Source organism: Chiloscyllium plagiosum, unplaced genomic scaffold (genome assembly GCF_037043375.1).
Source record: "Chiloscyllium plagiosum isolate Xiang-an unplaced genomic scaffold, Cpla_swu_hap1 HiC_scaffold_27, whole genome shotgun sequence".
Lineage (NCBI taxonomy): Eukaryota > Metazoa > Chordata > Chondrichthyes > Orectolobiformes > Hemiscylliidae > Chiloscyllium > Chiloscyllium plagiosum.
In genome coordinates this window covers 41,616,051-41,634,231 of record NW_028270165.1, presented here as the reverse complement: position 1 = coordinate 41,634,231, position 18,181 = coordinate 41,616,051, and the positions used below count along the sequence as shown (strand labels likewise).

Here is an 18,181-nt window from a genome sequence, read left to right as displayed (position 1 = left end):
GGAGAATCGACGTTTCCGGCAAAACCCTTCGTCAGGAAATAGCTATGTGGAATTGCAGAGCTGCAGCATAATCGAGTGGGTCTGCATGGGATGCTGCTGGGAAGGTCGGTGTGAATGGCCTGTAGGGATGATATGATTCCACTGCCTTAGCCACGCGTATATTGAGAAATGATTGCCCCAAGTCTGCTGTGGGAGGAGTGGGTTCGTTCGTGGGACACTGATACCAGTTCTGGGGAAGGTAGGATTGTGCTGTCTCTCTCTTCACACACTGCCCCCCCCCCCCGTCCATTTTCGCCCCACCCACTGCCCCCTGCCCATTCTCTCTCCTCACACTGCACCCCCATTCTCTCCCCATAACCCTCTGAACACCAGTCCTTCTCTACCCCCCAACTTCTGTCCCCCTCTCCATTTCTCTCCCTTCTCCACCCCCACCAGCGCCCCTCCCCCTCGTTTCTGGTGCCTCAGCCCTCTTTGATCGCTGTATCAAGCCCTTTTAAGGAGAGAGAGAGAATGGGTGGTGACGATTCTACCTGGGAAACAGGGTGTGCGAGAAATGACTGATTTTTAAAATTGAGAATAGCTAAAATCGTATATTCAGAAACGTTGTTAAAGTCTGGAAGAATGTTCTTTTCTTAAAAAAAAAACAAGCTGTAGAAACCTTTCTGAAACTTGCATTGATATATGCACAGTTCGGCCACAACCAAGGACAGGCTGTAAGAGTGAATGAGTGAATAAAAGACAAGTCCCACCTCGCCCATGAGGAGAAAGTGAGAACTGCAGATGCTGGAGATCAGAGTCGAGAGTGTGGTGTTGAAAAAGCACAGCAGGTCAGGCAGCATCCAAGGAGCAGGAGAATCAACGTTTCAGACATAAGCCCTTCACCTTGCCCTCTCCAGTGTGTGTTGTGAAACTGCTTAACTGCTTAATCGTTTCTAGTGGCCGAGCAGAGGCTGATAACAAGTTTGGAACACACGAGAATGACCTCAGCTGAGACCTTGGATTCATGTCTCACTGCAGGAGACCCAGCTACACAATACACACACAAACTCACTCTCTCTCACTCTCTCTCACTCTCTCTCACTCTCTCTCACTCTCTCTCACTCTCTCTCACTCTCACTCTCACTCTCACTCTCACTCTCACTCTCACTCTCTCTCTCTCTCTCTCTCTCTCACACACACACACACACACACGGTCGTGCATACCCTCTCTGATAGACAGGCTCTCTCTCAGACACACATTGATACACCCCTCACACTCACATCCATGCACACACCTTCTCACACAATTATACTCCATCACACGCACACTTTACCCAGCATGCACACACACACACACACACACAGACGCTCTGTCTCATGCATGCACTCGCACATAGAAGTCTTTGGGGTGAATTGCATTTGCAGGATTATATATTTGGAAATAGAACCAGTCTGACTCAAGACTGGGATACAGAAAGACTCTAACCTCACAGCTCTCATGCGTTGTCTGACCTGAAGTGTCACCTCCCTTTATAAAACATTAAGTTACCTGGAGAATATGACTAAAAAGAAGTTCTGGCATTTACAGATTAATGAACCGAAATCTGCAACCCGTTTTAAAAGATGAAAGACTTAACAGGTTTCTTCAATATATCATTTATGTTGCATGACACTATAATCTTTTGCTATACATTCTGTGTCTTACCATCCTACTCAACAGCTACCTGATGAAGGAACAGCGCTCCAAAACGTAATGCTTCCAAATAAACCTGTTGGACTATACCCTGGTGTTTGTGTCATTTTAAAACTTTGTTTCCAGTGAATACAGCCCACACCTCCCACTGTTGCCAGTAAACTTTGCAATGCCAATGAAACAATAAACCTGCAGTCCTGAAAAATTTACAATTTCGAACAATACTAGCGACTCATTCACTGCTCCTTCTGAGACTCGACATTGGAACTCGGTGCTGGTGGCTGAAAGAAATGAGGTAACCTTTACTGCGACCCAACTTTGTTACAGCTTCAGATCACCACATCACAAGGCGTATAAAAAGTAGCTTTTCTTTAAAAAAAAAAGCACCTCAAGCCCAAAGTGCACACACTCACCCCCACTCCCCCCACCACACTTTCTTTATTATTGGTCAGTTGAGTTGTCCCTTTGTAACTGGATCCTTCGTACAGCCGGGTAAAGCATGCAGCTGGGACGACTGAGTGAATCCTTTCCCGCAACGGCAGTTTCCATCACTGAAAAGGACATGAGTGAATCAGATGGGTTTTTGCCCTCTGAAAATGGTTTCATCCTGAGATTCTGAAGTTCAGATTACTGACCGAATCCCAATTCTGCCATCTGCCGCGACGGGATTCGAACCTGAGAGTCCCCAGAGCTGGGTTATTAGCGGCGCTCGGCCATCGCTCCTTCCATCCCCCTGCGATGGCACGTGAACGCGCTGGTGCTTCCCCAGGTGGGAGGAGCAAATGAAGCCCTTCCGGCACTGACAGCAGGTGGACGGCCTCTCTCCGGTGTGGACCCACTGGTGGGTCAGCAGTGCAGCTGACTGAGTGAACCCCCTCCCGTACATGGGGCAGAGAATGGCTTCTCTCACTTGTGGACCCTCTCGTGCGTCTCCAGATGGCTGATCCGACTGAAGCCCTTCCTGCACACCGAGCAGGTGAATGGCCTCTCCCCGCTGTGAATACGTCTGTGGGTTTCCAGCAGGGGTGGGGAAGGGAATCCTTTCCCTCAGTCCCCACATTTCCACAGTTTCCCCATTGGGAGAGCTTTCCTTGTGTTGGTCTGGGTTTGAAATTTCAATCAGAACGGGGACATAGTCTATCCCCACCGTGAGGGGTGAGATTTTGATTCCCCCAAGCTGAGTAAATGGTGTGAAGCACTTTTCACAGTCAGCGCACTGAATCTCCCTCACTCGGTGTCTCAGTATTCTTCCTGCCGCACCAGTGTCCAAAATCTTTCAAGCAAACAAAAGCAACCATATCTTCTTGATTGGAATGGCTGCTGATATTCAAGTCCCAATGAATCAAGTGGCTCTGTCAGAAGTTGATGTATCATTTCTTTTCAGATTTCTTTCGGCACGTCTTCCAGCAAAGAAAAATCACAAAATAAGTGATCACTGTCAGTACAGTTAATGAACATAACATTGGTGGCAGTTCCTGTAGTTTGCCAGATGCCTGCTGATCACATAATACCCAGCACACAGAAACCTGAAATCCCTCATGCAGCCAGATAGGCTTAGGTGTGTTTAGAGGAAAACTTCATTCAAATCTAATCTAATCTAATCTAAAACTAAATACGTGTACATATATATATATATATATATATATATATATATCAATATGCCAATCCTTTCAATGCGGCTCAGTTCCATGAGAAACGACACTTTTAATTGTGAACATGAGCAAAAAAGCAATCATTCTCCAGGGTGCAAACTGCATACGTGCCAAACTGAGGGTATACACAAGGAAAATACCTAAAAGAGAGATAGAAAGTATTTGAGCACCTTTGCAGAAACTGCTCCCTCTCTGGATTCACTCCAGTTGCTACAAGTAAACCTCCCTGGGGGTCAGGCAGCCCTGCATCGGGAAGCACTGGGATGGTCAACTACGACCAGTTTACATGGAGAACACATCTCCACATGAAACAGCCTCGAGGCAAACTTCCATTCCTTCCACTTAAAGTTCAAGACCCCTCAAAGCGAAATTCCCCAGGTAAGTTTGGAAGAATTTCTTCCAGGTGTTCACTAATCATTTCTATGAGCACTTTTTTAAAGTTTGAATATTGCGAGTTTTGATAATTAGTGATTCTGAGCGAAATCACAGTTCGAAAAACAGAATGTGGGAATTTAGACACAGTTTATTTTTGCACATCGACGATATGTCTGTACAACAGCATATGACACGACAGCAGTGAAGATCGTTTGACGTCATTCTCAAACGTGCCTACCACACGCCAGATGAAAAGCTGAATACTTCTCTGGAAAAACTGCCGAGCAATGCGTGAGAATGGCACAACGCGTGCGTGTTGGGACCATAACCCAAAAGAGAATCCATTCTCTCCTATTCATTCAACGTCGTCTTTAGCAGCTTTCCCGTATCACGGCGCACTGTTGTGCACCTCGCCTTCTCATCTGCTTCCCAAAAAACTTCGACGTAAATATTTCACATTGATACACTGGCCCAGTGTGCACAGTTGAGATGACACACTCGTGGAGGTCTGCGGGGTCTTCTCCTGTTCTCTGTACCCTATGTTGAGGAGGGCAATGCTTGTCACTGGTCACTCCGGTGTCAGAGAAAAGTTTAGAAAGAAAACGGTTTAATTTTCTGCCATTAGAGAGGGCCCGGTTCCTCGGGACGGGCAATCGGCAGCTGAGAGACAGAATGAGAAGCAGCTGTTCATAGAGTCATAGAGATGTACAGCATGGAAACAGACCCTTCGGTCCAACCCGTCCATGCCGACCAGATATCCCACCCCAATCTAGTCCCACCTGCCAGCACCCGGCCCATATCACTCCAAACCCTTCCTATTCATATATCCATCCAAACCCCTCTTAAATGTTGCAATTGTACCAGCCTCCGCCACTTTCTCTGGCAGCTCATTCCATATACGCACCACCCTCTGCGTGAAAAAGTTGCCCCTTTGGTCTCTTTTATATCTTTCCTCTCTCACCCTAAATCTATGCCCTCTAGTTCTTGACTCTCCGACCCCAGGGAAAAGACTTTGCCTATTTATCCTATCCATGCCCCTCATAATTTTGTAAACCTCCATAAAGTCACCCTTCAGCCTCCGACGTTCCAGAGAAAACAGCCCAGCCTGTTCAATGGCAACTATCCTTCACTCTGAGCAAGACTCAGCTGGTTCAAGAGGTAGAGCGGGGGCGCAGGCGTGCCTGCGGTGTGGCTCGTTGGTCTAGGGGTATGATTCTCGCTTTGGGTCTTCGTCGACGCAGATTTGCGAGAGATCCCGGGTTCAAATCCCGGACGAGCCCGCGTTTCATGACTTGTGTAAAAGTACCTATTTAGTTTTCTCAAAAAGCACCTTCGTTAAACGAGGTTGGGCTCCCTGGAGTACCAATGGGACAGAAAGCAGCGAAGTGAAATGATTGGAGATAGCGTTGAATAGGTTGACGTGAGTGGTGCGGTGTTTGAGGGATGTCAGCGATGAGGGTCGATTTGAAATTTAGGACAGCTCTCTTCGGAGAACAGAAGTTTGAAATCTGGCCCGATTGAAGCTTTCCAAGTCATGCGAAGTCGAGACAGAGAAAGTAATGTATTCAAAATGCTCCCACGCCTGAAAGGATCGGCAACGATTCGGCAGAGTTTTAAAGTCATGAGGAAAAGAACCAAAAGTGACATTAGGAAGCACGCTTTCGTACAGTGAGTGGTTGGGGTCAGTAAATCCCTAACTGACACTGACAAAGAGGCAGATTCATTAGACGCAAACTGGATTTCGGTGGTCATGTTTAAAGTAACAATGTGCAGAATTACATGGAGAAGGCAAGAGAATGATACGAATAGCGACCCACGTTTACTTACTGTGTCGACACAGCAGAGCGAAGCTGGGCCGCATGGCGTCTGTCTGCGCTATGGCACATGATTCAGAGTGAAATCACAGTTCGACCAACAGAATGTGGGAAGTTAGAAAGAGTTTATATTTACACAGCCTCCATACGACTGCGCAACAGCCTATAAGACGACAGCAGTGGAGATCTTTGACATCAGTCTCGAACGTGCATGCCACGCGCCAGACGAAAGGCTGAAGGGACCCGTGGGAAGCACCGCAGTGCATTGGAGCCGCGTGGCGCAACGGGAGCGTGCTGGCCTCCTAACCCAGAGATTGATGAATCGAAACCCTCCTCTGTTATTGTTCAGTGTCTCCTTGAGCGACTTTCCTTTGCGATGGTACTTCGTTCAGCATCTTGCTTTTCAAACGACGTCCTGAGTGTCTAAATGTCGATAACGGCGCTCTGTTCTGTTCCTTGCCATGTCATTTGCTTCCCAAAACTTCGGGTATCTGATCTCAACATATCGCATCGATACACAAGTCAAATTTACACAGTTGCGCTGGCACCCTTGTGGAGCTCTGAGTTGTCTTGTCCTGTTCTCTGTCGGTGTGTCCTGATCTCGTTTGAAACCTCTTCTCTCAGGTGGCAATGAACCGGTGAAGTTGAAACACATGACTTGCTGTTTTAGTCCATTTCCTGCAGTAAAGAAACCAACAGCTGTGTAATAAAAGACTTTCTGCAGGATTGCTGTGTCAAGACATATTCTGAACACCAAGGAGGCTGCACAAAAATGCACTCATATCAATTTACCTGAGGGAAGAGTCTCCAGTGTCCATTTCTCTCTGTCCCGGCAGCACAGCATCTTTCTGTCTCTCCGTTAACAAGACTTTTGGAACAAGTTCAAAGTTGCCCATTTCCTACGCATGACTGTAACTGACTTATCCTGCCTCACGTAATAGTGCGAGAGAGCAGAAGAGTGAATGGGCTCTGCCTTCCACCAGCACAGCTTGCAAGTAGAAACGAAATGGTTCAATTATCCACCAGTGGAGAGAGCCCGATCCCTGGGGACGGGACAAACAGCAGCGTCTTGGGAGCAGGGAGACTGATTGAGAAGCAGATGTTCTTGAATCACTTCCCTACTTGCAATTCTGGGAGTAATGTACAATGTATTTCGTACTGAGCAGGTCTCACCTGCTTCCGGAGGTGGCTACACCCATGGCTGGTGGCTCGTTAGTCTGGGGTATGATTCTAGCTTTGGGTCTTCGAGCATATGCAAAAATGGTCGATGAATTTTCTCAAAAAGCCGCTTTGTTAAATAAGATCGGACTGCCTGAATTAGGGACGGCGCAGAGCTGCCATTGCAGTGAACACGGCGAAGGGAAACACTTGTTCAAAGTGAGAACAAGTATTGCAGATTTTTCGCCCGCGCAATCCGAGTCTGAATGAATCCTCCACCTGTATTACGCTCAATTCTGAGGGTGACACTTCAGGAAGCGGGGAAGTGAAGTGATTGCAGGCAGCGCTGAACAGGTTAACGTGAATGGTACCGTCCTGAGGAATGTCAGCAATGAAGGGAGATTGGAAAATTTGGGGCAGCTCTCTTTGGAGAACAGAGGGCTGAAAGCTGGTCTGATTGAAGTTTTCCACGTCATGAGGGTTTTAGACAGAGGAAATAATGCAGTGAAAATGCTTCCAGGCCTGAAAAGATGGAGAACGATTTGGCAGAGATTTAAAGTCATCAGGAAAATAAGTAAAAGTGACATTAGGAAGAACGTTTTCGCACAGGGAGTGGGGTCAGTAAGTCGCTGTCTGACAGTGACAAAGAGGTAGATTCAATGGACACAAACGGGAATTCGGTGGGGCATGTTCAATATAACAATGTGCAGATTTAACAGGGAGAAGGCGACAGAATAAGACACTTATTTACATATTGCGCAGAACCAGCAGAGCTAAGGTGGGCTGCGTAGCCTCAGTCTGCGCTGTCCCACATTTCGTGATTCTGAGTGAAATCGGAGTTGGACCAACAGAACGTAGGAAATTTGACAACGGATATATTCTGCCCAACAGGATACTCCATCACAGCAATGAAGGTGTTTTGACATCATTCTCGAAGGTACATGACACAATGCAGATTCAAAACCGAGTATTTCTTTGAATCACGGAGTAATTTGTTTACAGTTATTCAGTTGAGGTGAGCGGAGTTGCGCATTGGGAGCCACTCCAGTTGATAGGTCGAAGCCGTTTTCTCCTGTGTGACAGTCCCACCAGCACTCCAATTTGCTGTGCTTCCAGTCAGTAGATGCAGATTAATATCCCATACTGATACACGGGCCACGATGACCCAGCTGTGGTGACAAGCTTGTGAAGGGCTGAGCGCTCTTCTGTCCTCTGTCTGGCTGCTGTGATCCGAATCATCAAACCTCTCTTCTCCGAGATAGGAATAAACTGGTGAAGGTGAAACACATCAGCTGCGGTTTGTACCATGCGCAGGAGGCCCTGCAGTAATTCCCCACGCTTTTTCACACAGCAGCATCCTCTCGGTGAATTACGCTTGGCAAAAAAATCGATTGAACCAAATCCGTGTCCGCCACTGGATTTTACTGACACCGTTTATAAAATTCAGGCTCACCGTTAATGTGGAGAGAGGCCGTCAGACTAGAGTTCCGCTTCTCCTGTTGAATAAAGATAATTTTAACTGTGTCCAGTGAGAGGAAAGGATTTGCTGTTGGTGGGAAACATTTCTATCTGAACTCGCTATCACTCTCCTGATAGATTGAAACATAAAGCTGGGAGTCTCTGGATTATGTTGTAAAAATATCGGATTATGTTAATTCACACCTCGCTGTAACCAACTAAACGAAGCGGCTGCCCAGAGGGAGACGGCTGTGTTTAAATCCCGTGATGAACTGTGGGAGCTGAGCATTTACCCAGACAAGGGGCACACCACCTCCCTGACACAGTGTTCACAAATCAAACTGACAGCAAAGCTTCACGTGTGATCGAAAATTTCCGTAAAGAAGATTTGGCTCAACAGATATCGAGAGTGAACGTTCTCCTTTCTTGATTTGAAATGTAAGAAGTTGACGACAGTGAGCCTGACGCGATTCGAACACGTAACCTTCTGATCTGGAGTCAGACGCGCTACCGTTGCGCCACAAGCTCACGGATTGCCCGGGACCTCTCTTCATGCTTAAGGGAAGTGATCGCACTGCAATGATTTTACGTTATGAGTAACAACGGAGATCAACAGTTCATGTGTGTTCTGTCTCTGCCCCCTCTCCTTCTGTCTCTTGAAGTAATTTCCAACTCTACCTCAATAAAAAGGTGAAAGAACTCTGGATGCTGCATATCTGAAACAAAAAACAGGAGTTGCCGGTGACCCTTCCACAGAACTGATGGTGATTGGGAAAACGTTGGTTTATATGCAGAAGATATTATGGGAGGAAGGCGGATGCAGTAAATGATAGATCAGGACAGAGCCCAAAGCGAGGGAAGAACTGTGGACAGGAAAGGGAGTTGATAACGATCTGCGTGGGAGGGTGAATGGAGACTGTTCGTGGCTAAGAATAGGTAGTGTGTAATGACAGACTATGTGATAACAAGGCTTGGTGTGTGTGGAAGGGACGAGGATACTATGGATTTCAGGCCCGAGAATTATTGAATTCGATATTGGGACCAGAGGGATGTATGCTCCCCAAGTGTAATATTCGGTGCTCTTCGTTCTGCTGGTGCTGAGCTTCGCTGGAACACTACAGCAAACATGAGAGAGATGTTGGCCAGGGAACAGGGTGGGGTGTGGAATTGGCAGGCAACTGGAAGCTCAGGGTCTTTTTTGCAGGTAGAACGTAGATGTTCTGTGCAGCAGTCACCCAGTTTATGCTTCGTTTTCCCCAATGTAGATGAGACCACATTATGAGCAGCAACTGCAGTCGACTGGGTTGTGGGAAGTGCAGGTAAAGTGCTGCTTCACCTGGAAGTTAAGTTTGGGTCCTTGGATAGTGAGAAGGGAGTAGGTAAATGGGCTGGTGTCACACATTCGGCAGTTGCAGGGGAAAGTGCCGTTGGACTATTGGGGTGGGAATGGGGTGAGGGTTGATGGGAATGAAGGAAGAGTGGACCCAAGGTATAACTCCTGCCCATTTACCTATCTGCCAAATCGAGGAATTTGTTAAGTGTGTACAAGGACATTTTCTAATTCACAATGTGGATGTACATACTGGCGAGGGTGCAAAACCTAAGGGCCAGCAACCATAATTCTATTAACTTTAGAACAGTGATTGAAAATAATATATCAGATCTAAATATATCAGATCTAAAAGTTGAAGTTCTAAATTGGAGGAAGACTCAGGTATTAGGCAAGATCTTTCAAAAGCTGATTGGGGGCAGATGTTCGCAGGTTAAAGGACTGCTGGAAAATGGGTAGCATTCAAATATGAGATAACAAGAGTCCAGACACAGTATATTCCTGATTCGGAGATGCCGGTGTTGGACTGGGGAGTACAAAGTTAAAAAATCACACCACACCAGGTTATAGTCCAACAGGTTTACTTGGAAGCACACTAGCTTTCGGAGCGACGCTCCTTCATCAGGTGATTGTCTGACATAGAGTATATTCCTGTTCGGGTGAAAGGAAAGGCTGGTAGGTTGGGGAATGCTGGATGACTGGATAAAATGAGATTTTGGTTGAGATAAAGAAGGATGTATATATCAGGTATCGGCAGAGAGATCGAGTGAATCCTTAGAGTATAAAGGCAGTACGAGCATACTTAAGAGGGAAATCATGAGGGCAAAAAAGGGGACTTGAGATAGCTTTGGCAAATGGAGTCATGGATAACCCAAAGGGTTTTTATAAATACATTAAGGACAAAAGGATAACAAGGGAGAGAATAGGGCCCCTCAAATATCAGCAAGGCGGCCTTTGTGTGGAGCTGCAGTAGATGGGGGGCGGGGGGGGGGGGTGCGAGATACTGTAGGGATATTGTGCATCAGTGTTTACTGTGGAGAAGGGCATGGAAGATATAGAATGTGAGAAAGTAGATGGTGACATGTTGAAAAAAATGCCCATATTACAGATGAGAAATTGCTGGATATCTTGATATGCATAAAAGTGGATAAATACCTGATCAGGCGTACCCTAGAACTCTGTGGGAAACTGGGGAAGTGATTGCTGGGCCTCTTACTGAGATATTTGCATCATCAATAGTCACAGGTGAGGTGCCGGAAGGCTAGAGGGTGGCTAATGTGGTGCCACTATTTAAGAAAGGTGGTAAGGAAAAGCCAGGGAACTATAGACTAGTGAACCTGACATCCGTGATGGGCAAGGTTTTGGAGAGAATCCTAAGAGACAGGATTTACATGTATTTGGAAAGGCAAGAATTGATTAAGGATAGTCAGCATGGCTTTATGCTTGGGAAATCATGTCTCATGAACATGATTGGGTTTTTTGAAGAAGTAACAAAGTGGATTGATGAGGGCAGAGCGATGGACGTGATCTATATGGACTTCAGGAAGGCGATCATCAAGGTTCCTCATGGGAGACTGGTGAGCAAGGTTTAATCTCATGGCATGCAGGGACAACTAGCCATTTGGATACAGAACTGGCTAGAAGGCGGAGGGTTGCTTTTCAGACTGAAGGCCTGTGACCAATGGTGTATCACAAGGATTGATGCTGGGTCCGCTACTTTTTGTCATTTATATAAATGATTTGTATGTAAACGGAGGAGGTATAGTTAGCAAGTTTGTAGATGACACCAAAATTGGAGGTGTAGTGGACAGTAAAGAAGGTTACCTCAGATCACAACGGGACATTGATCAGATGGGCCAATGGGCTGAGGAATGGCAGTTGGAGGTTAATGTAGATAAATATGAGGTGCTGCATTTTGGAAAATCAAATCAGAGCAGGACTTTTACACTTAATGGTAAGTTCATTGGAAGTGTTGCTGAACAAAGAGACCTTGAAGTTCAGGTTGATAGTTCCTTAAAAGTAGAGACGCAGGCAGATTGGATAGTAAAGAAGGCGTTTGGTGTGCTTTCCTTTGTTGGTCAGATCATCGAGGATGGATGTTGGGAGCTCATGTTGCCACTGTACAGAACATTGGTCAGGCCACGTTTGGAATATTGCATGTAATTTTGGTCTGCTTCCTATCGGAAAGATGTTGTGAAACTAGAAAAGGTGCAGAAAAGATTTACAGGGATGTTGCCAGGGTTGGAGGTTGGAGGGTAGGAAGGTTTTTTTGGGGATTTGGGCCAAGTGCTGGCAAATGGGACTAGATTAGGTTAGGATATCCTGGCTGCATGGATGAGTTGGACCGAAGGGTCTGTTTCCGTGCTGTACACCTGTGTCACTCTGTGAGACTCCATGGGATTCTCTGCCCAAGAGAGCAGTTGAGACAGCTTCATGAAGTTTATTGAAGACGCAGTTGGATGGGTTTTTGCATGGTAGTGGTATTAAGGATAGTCGGGTTAGTGCAGGTTGGTGGAGCTGTGATCTTAATGAATGACGGAGCAGGCTTGACCAAATGGTCCACTCCTGCTTCTGTTACTATGAATCTGTAACACTGCATTTCCCGCGGCAGGAGTTTTCCCAAGGCACAAAGGAGGTTTTCTAAAGTATATTTAAACCCTTTGCTTTGCTTGAACTCAAACTGCATTGACTTGGAGGAGAGTGGGATTTGCAAAGTGTCCTCTCCTCCACACGTGCCTCAACTGCAGGACAGCTGTCCGGCCCACCCTCCATTGTTGACGTCACAATGCGGATGCAGCCCTGTCAGTTTCAGAGTGAAACTCCCTCCCTCTGGGCAACATCTGGGAGCAAAGCAATGTCTCCCCGTTTCCATATACCATCCTCCAGCAGCGAGGGGGAAGGGGAGGTAGGGGTGGGTGAAACACTGTTCACTTGTAGCAACTGGAGTGAATCCAGGGAGGGAGCAGACACTCCAAAGGTGCTCAAATACTTTCTATCTCTCTTAAAGCTATTTTCCTTGTGTATTCCCTCTGTTTGGCACGTATACAGTTTGCACTCTAGAAAAGGATTGCTCCTTTCCTCATGTTCACAACTAAAAGGTTAGATTCTCAAGGAACTGAGCAGCATTTAAGGGATTGGCACATTGCTCAAAAAATGGAGGTCGCCCTGGGCCTGTGGCTCGTTGGTCTAGGGGTATGATTCTCGCTTCGGGCCTTCTGGTGCGTGGGCATGCGAGAGATCCCGGGTTCAAATCCCAGATGAGCCCTTGTTTCTTACACTGCCTTGTGCAAAAATGGCCAGTCAATACTCTCGTTCATTAAACGAGATGCCGTTACAATGAACGCGGCAAGGGCAGCACTTATTCAAAGAGAATACGTGCTTGACTTCACACAGAGGGTGGTGGGCGTTTGGAACACGTTGCCAGCAGACGTAGTAGAGGCAGGCATGGTAGATTCATTGAAGATGCGTCTGGATAAATGCATGAGTGGGTGGGGAGTCGAGGGATACATATGCTTAGGAATTGACCGACAGGTTTAGACAGTACATTTGGATCGGCTCAAGCTTGAAGGGCCTGTTCCTGGGCTGTAAACTTTCTTTGTTCTATATGGTGTATATCTGATATTGTTGACTGTTGTAAAAGTTTCTTTGTAATTATTATTCACCTTCTAATATAGTAATGGAGTTACGTCCTTTTTTGTCATATTTTTTTGTTTAATAGGTCAGCAGGAAGTCATTCAGCAATTTTACTGCCTTTCTTTTCTCAAGCAGCCTTAACATTTCATTTTCATATCCTTGATTCAGCTCCATTTCCAGCATCTTTGTAGGTAGTTTGTTCCATATTATTGTCACTGAAATGAAGTTTTCCTCCATGCACAGCTAAGGCTATCTGGCTGCATGAGGGTTTTCAGGTTTCTGTGGCCTGGATAATATGTGATCAGCAGACATCTCACAATCTACAGGAATTGCCACAAATGTTATGTTCATTAACTGTACTGACAGTGATCACTTATTTTGTGATTTTTCTTTGCAGGAAGACGTGCAGAAAGAAATCTTATAGCAAATCATACATCAACTTCTGACAGAGCCACTTGATTCATTGGGACTTGAATATCAGCAGCCATTCCAATCAAGAAGGCATGTTTGCTTTTGTTTGTTTGAGAGATTTTGGACAGTCCTGTGGCAGGAAGAATACTGAGACATCGAGTGAGGGAGATTCAGTGCGCTGACTGTGAAAAGTGCTTCAAACCATTTACTCAGCTTGGAGGAATCAAAGTCTCACCCCTCAAGGTGGGAAAGGCGATGTACCCGTTCTGTTTGTAATTTCAATCCCAGAGCAACACAAGGAAAGCTCCCTCCAAAGGGGAAACGTTGGAAATGTGTGGTCTGTGGGAATGGATTCCCTTCCCCATCCCTGCTGGAAACCCACAGACGCATTCACACCGGGTGAGGCCATTCACCTGCTCAGTGTGTCGGAAGGGCTTCAGTCGGATCTGCCATCTGCAGACGCATGAGTGAGTCCACAAGGGAGAGAAGCCATTCACGTGCCCCATGTGCGGGAGGGGTTTCACTCAGTCAGCTGCACTGCTGACCCACCAGCGGGTCCACCTGGAGAGAGGCCATTCACTTGCTGTATGTGCCGGAAGGGATTCACCTGCTCCTCCCACCTGCGGAGGCACCAGTGAGTTCACGCGCCATCACAGGGGGATTGAAGGAGCGATGGCCGAGTGCCAAGTGCTTATGCACGAAACGTCGATTCTCCTGCTCCTTGGATGCTTCCGGACCTGCTGTGCTTTTCCAACACCACACTCTCGACTCTGATCGCCAGCATCTGCATTTTTCACTTTCTCCTCGAGGGCAAGGTTGGACTTGTCTTTTATTCACTCATTCACTCCTTACAGCCTGTCCTTTGTTGTGGCCTAACTGCACATACATCAATGCAAGTTTCAGAAAGATTTCTGCAGCTGTTTTTTGAAAAAAAAAACATTCTTCCCGACTGTAACGACGTTTCTGAATATTTGGTTTTAGTTATTCTCAATTTTAAAATTCAGCTATTTCTCACATGCCGTGTTTCCCAGATAAAGTCATCACCATCCATTCTCTCTCTTCCTTGAGAAAAACTTCATACAGCGATCAAAGAGGGCTGAGGCACGAGAAAGGACGATTGTGGGGGTGGGGGGGGGTGGGTGACGGGGTCGCTGGTGGTGGCGGAGAAGGGAGGAAAATGGACAGGGGAACAGACTGGGGTTCAGATGTTTGGGGGAGAGAATAGAGGGTGCAGTATGAGGAGAGAGAATAGGCAGGGGGCAGTGGATGGCGAGAAAATGGACAGGGGGACAGAATGTGAAGAGAGAGACAGTACAAATGCCACCTTCTCCAGGACTCGTGTCAGTGTCCCACGAACTGGAACCCACTCCTCCCACATTTCTCAAAATACGCGTGGCTAAGGCAGTGGAACCATATCATCTCTACAGGCCATTCACACCGACCTTCCCAACAGCATCCCACTGAGACTCACTCGTTTCGGCTACAGCCCTGCAGTTCCCCATGGCTATTTCCTGACGAAGGGTTTTGCCCGAAACGTCGAGTCTCCTGCTCCTCGGATGCTCCCTGACCTGCTGTGCTTTTCCAGCACCACACTCTCGACCCTAATCTCCAGCATCTGCAGTCCTCACTTTCGCCCAGTAAGGGGTGAATGTTCTATTCCTAGTCTTTTAGATCTTTTAAAATCTTTCCCCCACATCCTAAACCTTTACCCTCTAGTTTTGGAATACCTCTTACCTAGGGAAACGACAGAAACGTTGAGCAGCCAGACAAAATGCAAAAGAAATAAAATCCTAATTTTCCAGCATTTGGACGCTTAATATTTGTCATGATCGGGAGGTGCCCGTGTTGGACTAAGGTGTACGAAGTTAAAAATCACACAACACCAGGTTACAGTCCAATCGGCTTGTTTGGAAGCACTAGCTTTCGGAGCGCTGCTACTTTATCAGGTGGTTGTGGAATATAAGATCGTAAGATCATAAATTCTGTGTCTTACGATGTTATACTCTACAATCAGCTGATGAAGGCGCAGGGCTCCGAAAGCTAGTGCCTCCAAATAAGTCTGTTGGACTATCACCAAGTGCTTTGTGATTTTTAACTTTAAAATTTGTAACAAATTCCTGCACACTGAGCATGCTCCATGGTGTCAGCAAGCACTGCGCATACTCTTGGGTGTTCACAGAAACGGCGAGCGAGTTCCTTTCCATGGAGCAATGGAGAACCTTGGAGGACCGGAAGGAGTCTGGTCCTCCTGCCAATCAGAGCCGGCCATTGTGGAAATGCGGAGGTTGGACCATGAGCTCTGAAGCTGCTGCTGTTCTTTTCTCTCTGCATAAGGTTAAACTTCACCCCAGACTGTAACTTCCTTCCTCTGTCTAACATTTGTGAGTACAACAGTGTTTTTCTCACCAATTTTTCATTCTGGGGTTCAAGAGTGAACCGAGGGAGGGGCCAGACTCTGGAAAAGTTGATCCAGATCTGTGTGTCAACTTGCAAACACATGGAAAATGCAATATCACAATGTGAAGTTATAGCCTTTGTAGTGTGAAAAAATAGCAGAAAGGAGGTGCATTGTTTAAATGGTGATATGTTGAGATGTGGCGAAAGTGAGATGCTGGAGTTCAGAGTTGAATATTGTGGCGCTGGAAAACCACAGTCGGTCAGGCAGCAACTGAGGAGGAGGAGAGTCGAAGTTTCCGGCACGAGCCCTTCATCAGGAGTGATGTGTGGATAGACAAAGGGGCCTTACTGTCCTTCTACACCAGTCACTGCCAGTTGTCAGAAAGTGCAGCAAGCAATGAGCAAAGCAAGTGGTATATCAGCAAGAGGAATTGAGTTCAGAAGTGGGGATGTCTTCCTGCAGTTAGGTCGGTTATTGAATGTATTCAAGGCTGAGTTCATGTGACTTTGAAGAACAAAGAAGTTATGGGAGAAGGCAAGAAAATGGTTTTAAAACCAGTACAGAACAGTTACAGAGTCATACAGCACAGAAACAGACCATTCAATCGAACTAGTCCATGCTGACGGTGTTCTGAAACTAAACTGGTCCCACCTGCCAGTGATTGTCCCATATCCCTCCGACCCTTTCCTATTCATGTACTTATCCAAATGTCTTTTAAACATTGTAACTGTACCTGCATCCAGCAACTCCTCTGGACATTGATTCCTCACATGAACTACTCTTTATCTTTAAAAAAAAAGGTGCCCCTCATTTCTTTTTAAAATATTTCTTTCTTCACCTTCAAAATTTGCTCCCTAATCTTGAAACACCTACACCAGGGAAAGAATAGCTGCCGTTCACCTCATCTATACCTCTCATGATTTTATAATCCTCTCTAAGGTCACCTCTCAACCTCTGATGCTCCAGTGAAAAAAGACCCAGCCTTTCCATCTAGATGCAGGTATATTTATATCCTGTTATGAACTGTTCAATACTGGTGCCAGCTGGAAAGACAAATGACCTATTCCTGCTTCCAATTCTCTCACTGTGTCCAGGACAGCAAGAGACCATACGACATTGGTGCAGACATTAAGCCATTTAGCCCATCAGATCTGCTCCACCATTCAATCACGGCTTATACGTTTCTCAACCCCATTTTGAAATATGGATTTTGGAAAGGCAGATCAGGGCAGGATCTACACATTTAATGGGGAGTGTTGTTGAATAAACATACCTTGGAGTGTTGGTTCATAGTGGAGTCGCAGGTAGGCAGGATAGCAAAGAAAGTTTGTGGTATATTTGCTTTTATAGGTCAGTGCATTTCAATACAGATGTTGGGAGGTCATGTTGCGGCTGTACAGGACATTGATTTGGCCACTTTTGGAATACTGTATTCGGTTCTGGTTTCTCCACTACAGGAAAAGTGTTACGAACCTTTGCAAGGATTTGGAAAAGATTTACAAGGCTATTGCAAGAGTTGGAGGGTTTGATCTATATGGAGAGGCTGAATAGGCCGGGGCTGTTTACTCTGGATCATTGGGGGCTGAGGGATGACTTTATAGAAGTTCATAAGGAGCATGGATAGGGTGAATAGCCAAAATCTTTTCCCCAGAGTGGGGGAGTCCAAAACTAGAGGGCATAGGTCTGATGTAAGAGGGGAAATATTTAAAAGGAACTTTACAGGCACCTTTCTCACACAGAGGGTGTTGTGTGTATGGAATGAGCTGCCAGAGGAAGTGGTGGAGGCTGGTATAATTAAAGCATGTTAAAAGGCATCTGGTAATAGGGAGAATTGAGAGGGATATGGGTTATGTGCTGACAAATGAGCACCATGTTAATTTGGGATATCTGTTCAGCACGGACAATTTGGACTGAAGGAAAGCAGAAGTGTCATTGTGAAGACTAGACTTTCAAAGCAGCTTTCAAAGATGTTTTGTCCTTACTGGGAGCAGAAGCTACAATGAAATCTTTCATTTGTGAGACAGCAACTGAGTGAGTGAGGACATTCAGGATATTGGTGGAAAGTGGGAATTTGTTGCAATGTGGAGTTGAAGTGATTTAAGTAAAGTGTGCTGAGCAGGGAGCCTAGTGAAGGGTTACGTGAGTTTTTGTTTTAAACTGCTCATTCCTTTCAGCCTCCAACATTGTATTTCCAATGCTGTCCATCAGTGGGAGTGGTGAATCAGTAACTGGTATCGTTAGAAGCCTTATGATTTTCAGTACTGCAGGTATGGCATTGTC

At 46.2% G+C, this 18,181-nt stretch overlaps 2 non-coding genes across 2 annotated transcripts; one reads left to right on the top strand and one right to left on the bottom strand.

Moving 5' to 3' along the window:
- Positions 1-4,889: 4,889 nt before the first annotated feature.
- trnap-ugg (transfer RNA proline (anticodon UGG)) lies at positions 4,890-4,979 on the top strand. Its single transcript is given in 2 exon segments — positions 4,890-4,925; positions 4,944-4,979. It is a non-coding gene; the product is annotated as a tRNA-Pro (tRNA).
- Positions 4,980-8,585: 3,606 nt separating this feature from the next.
- Positions 8,586-8,657, bottom strand: trnaw-cca (transfer RNA tryptophan (anticodon CCA)). Its single transcript has one exon. It is a non-coding gene; the product is annotated as a tRNA-Trp (tRNA).
- Positions 8,658-18,181: the final 9,524 nt, after the last annotated feature.